Genomic DNA, 12,786 nt, shown 5'->3' on the forward strand with positions numbered 1-12,786 from the left:
CTACAATTGTGCTAGATCTTTTCCTCTTTGTAGTGTCAATATAAGGGATTAAGGCTCATGGTTCAGAATATTGTTTTCCTTCAAGTGTAAATATAGAGGATTAAAGCACCTTGTATGAAAAGATGGGAAAATTTACACTATTATGTAAGCTTGTACAGCTGTTTCCCTTTAAAACGTCTCCTTAACCTCTCTTGAGAGAAGGTACACAAACATTCAGCAGGGTTTTCTTTATGCTGAGAGAACATAACAAAGTAAAGCAAGAGTCAATATAGGGTATCAAATATCATTTTATGAACACTTGAGGAAAAAGAGTGGAAACAATCAGGAAGAAATTCCAAACAACTCTGAGAACTAAATAAAACTATACCATAAAAAGATAACCAAGTAATTCACACTCCTTCTGAATAGATACATGGGATGTTTACACTTTCAGCATGGATACCAGTCTCTTCATCATGGCTGTTAAATTTTTAGTTAATTTTAAGGCAAATTCAGAAGTGATGCAATGATGGTGACCGTGACATTGACAGTAGTGGGAATATGGGAATGTGTAGAAGCTCCTCTTACATATCTGGAATAGGAGTCACATGTTTGTTATTCCTAATAGTAACATGTTAATGTTGGAAGTGGAAGGCCTCCAGAAGAGGTCATCAATTATGCAATGTACACATATATGCCTGCATCATACTCTTACCATCACTACAAGCAACCATTCACCCTGGGTCTTTAGCACTATTACAAACCGAAGCTTTTTTATTTTTTGGTGCAAGCAGGGAAATATTTATTAAAGAAATGCATTTTAGGGAGTCAAATTTGGAGTCTGTAAATTCTGACTTTATCTCAGGGCTTTTACATACTACTACTTATGTCAGTATAACTTATGTCGCTCAGGGCTGTGAATAACTTATCTACATTACCTGCTGGATCGATAGGCAGCGATCGATCTAGCGGAGATCGATTTATTGCATCTAGTCTAAATGCAATAAGTCAACTGCCGCGCGCTCTCCCATCAACAACACGGTAAGCTGTGGCGGATTAAAGATTTTGCTGCCCCTAGGCCCTGAAATAATTGCCACCTCCCCCCCGATGCCCCAGCTCACCTCCACTCCACCTCTGCCTCCACCTCCTCCCCTGAGCGTGCCGCCTGGTCCTGCTTCTCCCCGCTCCCTGCCAGTGCTTGTGTGCAAAATAGCTTCGTGAAGGAGGGGGGAAGAGAGGGGAACACGGCGCGCTCAGGAGAGGAGGTGGGGCCGGGACAGGGATTTGGGGAAGGGGACCAATAAGGGCAGGGAGGGGGCGGGGAATGGGGGCGGGGAAGGGGTGGAGTTGGGGTGGGGGCGGAGGGCGGGAACCAGCACCAGGGGAAGCAACCTCTGGCTGCTATTATAAATTTGCCAGCCTAGACCTAGGCCTTGTTGGCCTAGGCATTAATATGCCACTGATGGTAAGTAGATCTAAGTATGTTGACTTCAGCTATGTTATTCATGTAGCTGAGGTTGTGTAACTTAGATCGATCCCCCCCCCGCTAGTGTAGTCCAGGCCTAAGTCACCCCCTGAGCGACATAAGTTACATCGATCTAAATGCTAGGGTAGACAGTGGTATGTCTGTGGGAGAGCTTCTCCTGCTGACATAGCTACTGCCTCTTGCGGAGGTGGTTTTATTATGCCGATGAGAGAGCTCTCTCCTGTTGGCATACAGCGTCTTCACCAGACACGCTACAGTGGCTCAGCTGCATCGGTTCAGCTGCACCGCTGTACCACTTCTAAAGTAGCCTAGCCCTCAGTCATGATACAGCATCCTTAATGGCAGTCTCAACAGAGAAGATAAGGATTAAATTGAAGATTTAACTACCCTTTAACTCCATTTGTTTTTCTATTTCAAGATTTGGCCACATTGGGGAGGAAATGTGGGATAATGTGTAAGGCTCCTGCCCATGCCGTTCCTGTTATCTGGAGGTCCTCTTTCTTGAGAACCCTCATCATGGTACTGTATTACTATATTAATTACAGCACTACATTCAGAACAGGTGTTATGGGAAGTATATGAAGACAGAGGCAGTAGGGGGAAGAATGAATTGATATGAGTCCAGTACTGAAACTGTAGAGGGGTTTGTCCCTCTGTCCCTAAGCCATCTACCAAAAAACAGGACCTAATCTCCACTCCAGACTATTCCAGCTCAGTGACACCCCTAGCATCCCTAAAGGCCATCCTGTTGTGGTTATGATGGCAATTCTCAAATATTATAGCAGCTCATACACACTTTTATTTGTATAAATTGAAACTTCAGTTATTAGCTCATATGTTTTTTTATCTTACATGGCACTCAACAATCTCTTACTCATCTCTTACCATAGCAATGCTTGGATACAATACGGCAATTCAAGAATAGAGATCAGCTTGATCTTTGAATTTCCTGGCTTTTTTCTGGTTTATATCACAACCTGAGCTTTATTTAAACTTTTTTTTGGAGAGGGAAGGGATGTGAATTTTTTGTAGCACCCTGGTTTTAAGTAAATAAGATATGATGAGTTTTGTTCTCAGATGGGCTTTGGATTCTCACATGGGAACTTGGACTACCAACAGGAAACACCTGTTTGATCCTTGAACACCCACACTTCTGTAGTTTCATAGTCTGCAATATTGTTCCAAGTTTACAGCTAAGTAGAAACACCCAGCTGCATTTCAAGGTCATGGCTTTATTAGAAATCAAAATATAATGTGCTATTTAACATAATTAGATACATGGACAGGTCAAGCACTCCAGCATCTAATATCACAAAGAAAAAATCCATAACACACATGATAGTCCAATTTAAATAGAATAAAAATAACATCTCTATCCCATTGTTTCAAAGTTTTTAAAAGTATTATCTATCTGCATCCAAACCTGAGCCACCATTGTGTTGTCTAACCCAGCGCTAGATGACAGTGATTAAAAACTGCAGCAGACAGTCAACCCTAGTGTTTCTGCTGGTGCTAGCAATGGTAGGAGAATTTTGGAAAATTGGTATTGTAGAGAAGACGATAGCTCTCCTAAAACTGCTACTACAAATATATATCATTATTAAAGTTCATATCTTTCTTCATCAAACAAAAAAGATGGCTGAAAACTATACAAAAGCAGGGGCGGTAGGTTTGTATAATTTTTGGTGGTGTCCAGAACAGGTCCAAGTCCTGCCCTTCCTCCCCCCAGCCTTGTAAGCCAATATATATTTTTTAAAATAATGTAAAAATGTGAGGGCTCTGGGGTAGGGCTGGTGATGAGGGATTTGGGGTATGGGAGGGGGCTCGAGCTAGGGCAGAGGGTTGGGGTGTGGGATGAGGGCTGTGGTATGGGGCCAGGAATGAGGGGCTCACAAGGCAGGAGAGGGCTCAGGGCTGGGACAGAGGGTTAGGGTGCGAGGGGATGAGGGGTTTGGGGTGTGGGAGGGGCTCAGGACTAGGGCAGAGGGTTGGGGTGAGAGGGGTGAGGGCTTTTACTGTGGGTACAGGCTCTGGAGTGGGGTGGGGTAGGACTGGGGATGAGGAGTTTCGGGTGTGGCAGGCCAGAGAGGACTCCCCGTCCCCGTCCCCGCAGCCCTCACCCCCACCAGCAGCACTAGTGATTGGGTGGCGCTAGGATTCTGCGGCAGCAGTTGATGCTGGGAGCTAGCAGAGAAGAGGCGGCATGGAGCTGCAGGGGAGAGGCAGGGATGCTCCCAGACCCAAGGGAGTGCACAGGGGCAGCAAGCGGGGGCCAGGAGACACTCGGGGGAGGTGTGTGGGGGTCGCAGGCAGAGCCAGGGGAGAGATCCGGTTCCAAACATTGGTGGAGCTGGGCCCGTGGGCCCAGAATATTGCTGGAGTCTGGGCACCACAGGCCCATATAACTTGCCGCCCCTGTAACGATAACACCGGTGTTGTGGAGGCCTGGAAAAAATTGTAAATGAATGTCTGTTTTGAAATTTGTCATGGATGGAATTCACCTCTGTACATGGCCCTTGAGCCCTTTACTCCAGATATTCACAATATTTAGATTACCCAATACTGTCCTTGTGAAATATATTCTGATGATTCTTCTTTCTTTTTTTAACTGCTGTATTTGCTTCATCAATTGTTGGAGAAATTATTATATGAAAAATCTCTGGGGAAACCTCAGGAAAGATACCTTCTCAGCACTCTACACTACAGCATATATTTTTTCTGATCTGCCAAAACTCACTCAGTCTTATAAGAATAAATGTTTACTTCTTAAATCTGAGTTTGTTGCTATAAGCTATCCTGTTTTTGTACTCCCATGAAACTTATTTTGTTAAAGACTGCAACTGGTATATATTTTGATTATGACAATGCAAAAGCCTTAGTGACTTCTCTTAGAAACACTAAGGAATCTTTGTCTGAAATCTAAGTAATTCATTTTCAGAATTTGTTTGACTACCTCTATTGATAAGGGTAAGGCAGCTAACTTTTTCTAACTATATACAGTTATACTTGAGAGTGCTATATACTTTGATTTCTTGTGAAAAAATCACTTTATATAATTGATATTTTTGTATTGTCTTGTTTCAAGTTATCTATCTATCTTAGAGTTTTATATGGTTGCCCATCACCATAGAATCTGGTGCCTCCCAAGTAAAATCAACAGCAATAGCGGAATCCCTAGTGAAATTCATTGAGTTTCTGGCTCTCTTCCCTTTATGGGATCAGAACTCTGTTTTAGATCGTTTTTGTTTCGGGGGAGGGGGGGAAGAGGTTTTAAGGAGGTGTTCGAATTGTGACTGTTCTTCTCAAAGAGGTCTTGTGGACTTTAATACTTTTGAAAAGTTTCTCTGTGTTAACTGGATTAGATTTTCTTTGTATACTATCCTTTCTTGCAATAATAAACTTCTGAAATGATCCTATACTCCTAAAATCCATCCACAGTATTCAGATGAATACCAGTGGCAATGAATTTCATAGGTGGCCTGTGGGCTGCCTGGGTAAGTATTTCTTTGTATTGATTCTTATATGTGCTAGATCTTTACGGTTCTGATCCAACTCCTTTCAGTTGATTTCAATGGAAGTTGGATCCGGCTCAAATTTAATAAAGTATCTCATCAGTCTCATACTGTGACAAGAAAAAAAGGAGAGATGAAACAGTAGTAACTATCCCTTTATGAACATTGAATACCTCAGTCAAATCTCCTCTAAGCCTCTCTTTTTCCAGGCTAAATAATACAATTTTTTCCATTGCTCATTATAATAAATCCAACCAGTAGTTACACATTTTCAACCCTCTTCTCTGGAACTTTTCAATTTTTTTTATGCAATATATCTGTCTGGAGATGAGATGACCAAATTTGGACATGCAGTTCCAGAGTTAGGATGTATCATTATTTCCAGAACATTGTTGTAGGATTTTCTGTTTTAAGCATCCCATTTGCATTAGCTTTTGCTGTGTGCACTGAGCTTTCCAAAATTAATCTCTATATTTGTTTTCATCAGAGGAACATGCAAGTTCAAACTCAGCAGCGCAGATAAGAAATTCAAATTATTTTGCCAACGCGTAATACGTTACGCTCATCCAACTTCTATTTCATTTGCCTTTGTGCTTTCCAATGCATCCTCACATCTCTCACATTCATTAGTTTTTGCTATTTTGAAGTATTCTGCATGATCTGCAAACTTCATCGGCCCTTAATCAGTGGAAAAATTGATACTGCTGTGTCTGCTTTAGTAAAGGGTTGCTTATCAGAGGTGGAATATGGGTAGATATTTTCATAAACTTTTTGTCTTGCGATGTTTATCCTGATGTCACTAGGCTGCTTGCACTCAGAGTTTCCTAATGGATTAAAAACTAATCATATTTTAAAACCACTTCACCTATCAGAACACAGTTAATGTGGAAAAATCATTAAAACCCCAATGATCTAGTATTTCTCATGCAATTTAACTTTTTTGAAAATTAAATTTGCCACATTTTATAGATGAAGGGGAACGTATTCAAAAGTTCATAAATGACTGAGAAGCTGAAATCCCAGTGTCAAAAGTGATGTAGGCACTTAGGTGCTTTAGAAAATGTTACCCTGGTAAAGACTTTTTTCCCCCAAAAAAGGAGATATGGGCCAGATTCTTAGATGTGTCTGAACAACATTCTGTGCACCTGAGGGGTGGGGAGGGGAGATAGATGGTTTTCTGCCACTTTCCTGTGTGACAGTTCTCAACACATCCAGGACTAGGAGTCACCTTATTACCACCTGCCTTCAGCCTTGCTTATGGTAACTGGGTGTTAGCTCCCTCACAGCACCAACCTTTCAGTCACTCAAGCACTGTACTTTGCATTATAGCACTCCTGTCTTTACCTTGCAAGTTAACAAGAGGTGCTAGCCCAGGGGTGTGGAAACTTTTTGGCCTGAGGGCCATATCTGGGTGGGGAAATTGCAGGCAGGGCTATGAATGTAGGGATGGGGCAAGGGGTTAGGGTGCAGGAGGGAGTGCAGGGTGTGGGAGAGGGTGCAGTGGGCAGGAAGGGGTGTAAGTGTGGCAGGGGGCTCAGGGCAGAGGGTTGGGGTGCAGGCAGGGGACTCGGGTCAGGGAGTTGGGGTATGGGGTGCAGGAGGGGTTCAGGGTGCGGGTTCCGGGCCGGAGCTGCTTATCTGGAACGGCTACGGGAAGACAACGGCACGCACCGGGGCCAGGGCAGGCTCCCTGCCTGCCTGCCTTGTCTCCGGCCCCGCACTGCTAAGGGAAACGGCCGGCACCACTTCCCTGTGGCCCCTGGGAGAGGGGGGGCAGAGGGCTCTGCATGCTGCTCTTGCCTGTGGGAACCTCCCCCGAAGCTCCCATTGGCTGCGGTTCACCATTCCCAGCCAATGGGAACTTTGGAGGAGGTACCCACAGGCAAGAGCAGCGTGCGGAGCCCCGTGCCCCAGGAGCTGCAGGGATGTGGCGCTGGCTGCTTCCTGGAGTGGTGCAGGGACCGTGGTGCCACAGAGATGGCAATCCCGTGGGCCGGATCCAAAGCCCCGAAGGGACGGATCCGCTCTGCGGGCCATAGTTTGCCCACCCCTGTGCTAGCCCCTGACGCTGGCTACTCACAGAAATTTCAGTTCCTCTGTCCCCCCAAGGAGATGCACACCCCAGTTTACCAGTTTTACTGTAAACTCATGCTCCAGTACAACTCACAGCACTTTAACAAAACAAAAGAAAGTTTATTTAAGAAAGAGTAGAGATTCTAATAGAAACAAGGGAGAGTGATGGAAACAAGTGGCTACAATACAAAACAAAATAATAAAATGTGAACATGGGTCTATACTTAACAGTTATCATTCCTATCCAATAAAGCAGATCTCCCCCCGCCACCAAAAAAAAAAAAAGGTCAGTATGGCGCAGAGCTGGCTGGCTTCACAGGAACTAGAATCCAATTTTTCAAGAGAACATCCCTGTTCCCCAAGATGTCTGCTCAGTGAAAAGATCCAAAGTTCCTTTCCCCAACTCTGTTCTACTGAAACAGTCGTGTGTCCCTGTTCATAGACAGGGCCATCGCTGTCTGTTATAATGTTCTTTTTTTTTTACCTCTAAGTGGTTTTGATTGTTTGTAGTTACCGCTTATGGGTCACCACTGAAAGTCTTGGTTTGGAGCAAGGCTAGACAATTGAGCCTTGCACTTCATCAGCAGCTAACCAGAGTGAGGTGACAACTCCCTCCTGCTTGAATGGGCCATCACTGAGACATTGTATTCCCTTGTGATTTATTTTTACTTTAAATCTGTAAAGCATGCTTTCAGTATAACTGCATTATTCCTTAAATATTACACATGCATATATCTCACAATGATTATGAATCTTGAAAAATTATCAGCTTTCTGTAGATACCTTACATGTTATTATTTATGGAAAATATCCTGCAAGACATGTAGTTGGTGTAGTGAGTTCATCAGGGCTGAGATGAACATTGTTTGCAAAGAACAGTGGATCCTTTGCCAAGGGGTTGCTGTGTCACACTTTCCCCTTCCTCTGACTGAGAGGGTCAGCTGGGTCTGGTTTGAGTCAGTATTTCTTGAGCACAATGCTTTCCTACCCCTGCCCACTATGCCAGCTTTATGCTGCCTAGCGCTTCCCTTATGCAGAATAGCTGATAGGACAGTTTTCCTGTTAGCAGTTACTTGTTGAGGCGGCTTTCTGTCTCTTTATACTACCTGAGCAGTGCAAAAGGGATAGAGCCAGGACATCAAAATTTTGTAGGATGTGGTAGTTAGCTGTGGTATATACTCATATGGCTCTCATTGCCAAAACCCCTCACATTCTTTAGTGTATTTATCCTCACAACACAACTCCACCACCCTCAAGCTAGGGAAATGCTATTAGCCCCTTTTTACAGATGGGGAAATATGCAGAGAGAGACTAAGAGACAGATCCCCAAAGTATTTAGATATCTAACTGCCTCTTTGGGCAACTAAATTCTCTTTTTAGCTGCCACTGATAGTCTCTGCTGCTCAGCTGTCACCTAGCCTCATAGATGCCTAAGTCACCTGAGGCTTAAGTTTCCATTAAACAGCATTCGCAAAGCTGCCTAAGTGCAGACACTCCCCCACATCGAATGAGCTGCCCAAGCTGTAGCGTCCGATTCCCTGAAGTGTGATTCTCCAAGTGAACATTCTCTGTGTATCTTTCTAGTGGAACCTGACCCTGTAGGTGTGCTCTGAGTATGCCTCAGACCTGACATCTGTTGCAAAAGACAGCTAGGGGCAAGCAGATTGGGAATTTTTCTGTGTGTATGTGTCTCCTGATGGTTAGATCATTAGCCTGGGATGTGGGTTGGTGTGTAAATTTCTTACATCCTAGGTGAATGACCTAAGTGGTGGGCTACTAGCTACTCTGGCCTGGAGGTGACTCTCTCTCTGTTTGTTTGTTTTTTGGGGGGGAGAAGAGGAGGGCTGGTTGTTTGGGGGGTTATTTTGCAAGAAAGTTTTTGGCTGCTAAGGCATGGGCTACTTACGTGGTTGACCTGACTTACGTGCCTAACTCCTGGGAAGGATTCACAGCTGAGAATCCTGTGTGGAGGGAGGAGCCTATCTCTGGCCCCTCAGTCAGACATCTAAGGCCCAGATCAATGAGAGCTAAACATCTTTGATGACCTGGACCTAAATATCTTCCTTTCTTATGCATTTCACTCCTTGCTACCTTAGTCAGCTCTTTACTTAGCTTGCTGGCCTCTGAAGATCCCTTCCTTAGGTGCCTAACTTGCTCCATACAATGCCTGGGGAGTCTGGGCATATCTTGGGGTTGAGAATTCCACTAAGTGGCAGGGTGCCTAAGCACCTATGTGGATCTAGCCCTATGTGATTTGCCCAAGCAAATAAACAAAGTCTATGATGGAACAGGAAATTAAACAAAGGTCTTCTGACTCCCAGACTAGCACCTTAACTGCTTTACCTTAACCTCCCAAGGTACTGACACCTAGATACCAAGGTGATTGGAGCACAATAAATAGATAGTGATAGATGAGCGGCTGGTCACCTGAGTTTTCTTTGATATGTTCTGTGATCTCATAATGATGATACATTAGCTACATAGAATGATTTAAACACCACTCTTTGGCCAGTTGAGGAATATTCAGTGTATTTATTCAGAGGAAGTTTGGAATGTATGTCCCTTTTAATTTATTCTAGTTTGGCATTCACCAAACCTCCTTTACCATAGAATCATAGGACTGGAAGGGACCTTGAGAGGTCATCTAGTCCAGTCCCCTGCATTCATGGCAGGACTAAGTATTACCGAGACCATCCTTGACAGGTGTTTGTCTAACCTGCTCTTAAAAATCTCCTATGATGGAGATTCCACGACCTCCCTAGGCAATTTATTCCAGTGCTTAATCACCCTGACAGTTAGGAAGTTTTTCCTAATGTCCAATCTAAATCTTCCTTGCTGCAATTTAAGTCCATTGCTTATTGTCCTATCCTCAGAGGTTAACAAGGACAATTCTTCTCCCTCCTCCTTGTAACAATCTGTTATGTAGTTGAAAACTGTTATGTCCCCTCTCAGTCTTCTCGTTTCCAGTCTAAACAAACCCAATTTTTTCAATCTTCCCTCATAGGTCATGTTTTTTAGACTTTTAATCATTTTTGTTGCTCTTCTCTGGACTTTCTCCAATTTCTCCACCTCTTTCCTGAAATGTGGTGCTCAGAACTGGACACAATACTCCAGTTGAGGCCTAATCATTGTGGAGTAGAGCAGAAGAATTACTTCTCATGTCTTTCTTACAACACTCCTGCTAATAAATCCCAGAATGACATTTGTTTTTTTTTTTGCAACAGTGTTACACTGTTGACTCATATTTTGCTTGTGGTCCACTATGACCCCCAGATGCTGTTCCACAGTATTCCTTCCTAGGCAGTCATTTCCCATTTGTATGTGTCTATTGATGGAACTGAGATGGAAAAAGGGTATTATCTTGTGTCTAATGTAAATACATTCACCCACAAAAAGTATGCTAGTTAATGTTATGCTTGTACGTCGACAAATTGCAGACCAAATATTTATACTAGAAATTGTTGAACCATCTATTTCATGTATTTATAGTAAGCACATTTAAAAGAAGGGGGGAAGTCTGTCTATTGTAGCATGCCTGGGATTTAATATGAGATTATACAGCAGCCATTTAAAAAAGGGGGAAAATAAGGAGCAGCAAAGAGTTATATGGCCAGTTTCCCATGAGAGATACAGTCATTTTGCACCACACTACTGGCATAACAAGTGTGGTATGATCCACTAGTGGCACAGAGATGGAGTTAGAAGGTTCTATGATAGGAAATGTGGCCAGGGCTTTCCTTCACCAATCCCTGACTGCAATATCTGCCCCATTTTTCAGGTTTCTCTAACTTATACTGGCCTGGGTGACCAGCGCTGCACTCCAGGTCCACAGGAAAGGGGACTGCAAAAGAAACCTTCACAATGGAGCTGCACGCTTGTTTACACCAGCAGAAAATTTGACACAAAAACGCACAACCACTAAACCCACATCTTCAAACAACTTGCTGATTCTAGTATCCAGTTCCTTGCTATTCCTTAATAAGATCCTGGTCCTGCACCACTTAACTCATTGCAACTTTTGTTATTGACTTGAATAGGGGCAGACACAGGCCTTAAACCACAGCTTCACCAGTATATTGATATACAGATGATTTTAGACACTGGGATAGATACTTACCTCAAGTAAAAAAAAGACTAAAACCTTAGTAATGCTCTTCTGAGTGGTATATCTAATAATGAAAGTGTTCTGATTGTTTCTGATTGGGGAGGGAATTATTTATTTTATTGACTTCTCTATAAAACAGATTGCATCAGTTTTAGGTCATTTTATAGTGGCAACTATAAGAACGTAAGAATGGCTATACTGGATCAGACTAATCGTCCATCTAGCCCAGTCTCCTATCTTCCGACAGTGGCCAATGCCAGATGCTTCAAAGGGAATGAACAGAACAGGGCAATTTTCAAGTGATCCATCCCCTATTGTTCAGTCCCAGCATCTGGCATATCTGAACTATAATTTAGATAATGCATTTGAAAGTATGAGAGCTGCAGCCGAAGATGGATATTTCAGTGGTTCAGCAAGGTGGCTATACATATTGTGAACTTTTAGTTTAAAATTACATTTCCCCCTCAAGACATCACTTTCCTGACATTTCTTTTCAAGCACCAAAATAGCTTGTCCCAAAATGTTATGTCCTTATAATAAAAGGATATTAGTAGCCTTTTTGTTTTCCAGTTTTTCTTTAAAATTTAACACTTGACCTGTAGCTTATCAATGTATATTGTACAGGTTTTAAACTTGTCAGCAGAGGAATTATAGATGAAGTGTAGTTATGTTAAATATAACTTCACTACCTGTTTCCCATGATCTACCCACGGACCTTGCTTGGGGTTTGTGGTTTCTTCCTCAGGGAAAGCTCTCTTATTGTCTTCTGAGAATGATTGATTTTAGGAAACTAATCTGGTGACTACAAGGCTCAGAAGAAGTCTCTGCCCCACTGTCATAACCAGGAAGAATGATCAAAGGTTATCACTTAAACCATTTTCTGTTTGTTGCAAGAAAAGTCCGTTCACGGACAGACCACAGATAAAAATATCACAGGAACTAATGACTTTCAGAATTACTGTTAGGGTGGGAGGGTCTGAGGAGCTCTTAAGATTATGAATTATACAAAAGAAGGGCTCACACAAATCAAGATTTTATGTTTGAACAATATGTCAAGTGTTCTGTTTGTAAATGGTATTATATAACGAATGAACTTTTAAACTTTGTTTGGAACATTGATTAACCAAGAACGAATTGCTTGGTAAAATATTGACATATTTAGTGGCATAAGTGATTAAAAACAATAATACTCTAGCCTCTCATCTCTCAGGTGATGCAATCACTGCATGCTGTCCCCAAGAACAGTCACTGTGTAACCAGATGGTCTTGTTGCTGTTGTCTTTACCGTCCTTATCCCATCCCTTCCCTGCTTTTTGTTTCTCTGTGTCAGGACTGTGACTAGGACATAGATGGTGGGGTCTAAAGGTCAAAGCCATGTGGGTGGCCAGGCCTGAAAGTTAGAATGAAGCTGAGCTAACGTGAAGAATAAGGACCACAGGCCACCCCGGGGCATAGCTGAGAGCAGAGCTGAGGGTCAGAGCAAGGGATAAGAAGCCAAATGCCAGAGCCCATGGCTGAGCTGGAGACATGGTCAGGAAGCAGGGCTAGGGGTCACAGACAGGGGTGTCAGGGATGGAGAAGGGCAGGAAGTGAAGCAGGCACAACAGCAAGGTGAGCAGTAGCAGGATCAA

Source organism: Dermochelys coriacea, chromosome 1 (assembly GCF_009764565.3).
Source record: "Dermochelys coriacea isolate rDerCor1 chromosome 1, rDerCor1.pri.v4, whole genome shotgun sequence".
NCBI classification, from domain to species: Eukaryota; Metazoa; Chordata; order Testudines; family Dermochelyidae; genus Dermochelys; species Dermochelys coriacea.